The 1250-nt window shown below is 50.1% G+C and overlaps 1 pseudogene; it reads right to left on the bottom strand.

Moving 5' to 3' along the window:
- Positions 1-115: 115 nt before the first annotated feature.
- The window catches only part of LOC124028623, a 6582-nt pseudogene continuing 5447 nt past the window's right edge, over positions 116-1250 (bottom strand).

The raw sequence follows: 1250 nt of genomic DNA, 5'->3' as shown, positions 1-1250 counted from the left end.
TGTGTGTGTGTGTGTGTGTGTGTGTGTGTGTGTGTGTGTGTGTGTGTGTGTGTGTGTGTGTGTGTGTGTGTGTGTGTGTGTGTGTGTGTGTGTGTGTGTGTGTGTGTGTGTGTGTGTGTGTGTGTGTGTGTGTGTGTGTTTGGTCACCTGCTGGTGTTGATGAAGATGGAGGTATTCTTCATTTTGGAGAACAGGTCCTTGTTACAGATGTCTTTAGTCTCTGGTGTCAGAGCACAACACACTGACAGGAAGTCAGACTGACTGGCCAACTCATCCATAGAGACTAGAGGGAGAGAGGGAGAGAGGACAACACACTGACAGGAAGTCAGACTGACTGGCCAACTCATCCATAGAGACTAGAGGGAGAGAGGGAGAGAGGACAACACACTGACAGGAAGTCAGACTGACTGGCCAACTCATCCATAGAGACTAGAGGAGAGAGGGAGAGAGGACAACACACTGACAGGAAGTCAGACTGACTGGCCAACTCCATCCATAGAGACAGAGGGAGAGAGGACAACACACTGACAGGAAAGGACTGGCCAACTCATCCATAGAGACTAGGAGAGAGGACAACACACTGACAGGAAGTCAGACTGACTGGCCAACTCATCCATAGAGACTAGAGGGAGAGAGGACAACATACTGACAGGAAGTCAGACTGACTGGCCAACTCATCCATAGAGACTAGAGGGAGAGAGGACAACATATCACTGACAGGAAGTCAGACTGACTGGCCAACTCATCCATAGAGACTAGAGGGAGAGAGGGAGGAGGACAACACACTGACAGGAAGTCAGACTGACTGGCCAACTCATCCATAGAGACTAGAGGGAGAGAGGACAACATACTGACAGGAAGTCAGACTGACTGGCCAACTCATCCATAGAGACTAGAGGAGAGAGGACAACATACTGACAGGAAGTCAGACTGACTGGCCAACTCATCCATAGAGACTAGAGGGGAGAGAGGACAACATACTGACAGGAAGTCAGACTGACTGGCCAACTCATCCATAGAGACTAGAGGGAGAGAGGGAGAGAGGGAGAGGACAACATACTGACAGGAAGTCAGACCGACTGGCCAACTCATCCATAGAGACTAGAGGGAGAGAGGACAACATACTGACAGGAAGTCAGACTGACTGGCCAACTCATCCATAGAGACTAGAGGGAGAGAGGACAACATACTGACAGGAAGTCAGACTGACTGGCCAACTCATCCATAGAGACTAGAGGGAGAGAGGAGAG

The sequence above is a fragment of the Oncorhynchus gorbuscha genome, unplaced genomic scaffold (assembly GCF_021184085.1).
Source record: "Oncorhynchus gorbuscha isolate QuinsamMale2020 ecotype Even-year unplaced genomic scaffold, OgorEven_v1.0 Un_scaffold_4529, whole genome shotgun sequence".
In the NCBI taxonomy this organism is placed as follows: Eukaryota; Metazoa; Chordata; class Actinopteri; order Salmoniformes; family Salmonidae; genus Oncorhynchus; species Oncorhynchus gorbuscha.
Note: the sequence above shows the minus strand (reverse complement) of the source record. Positions and strands in the feature narration are given on the sequence as shown.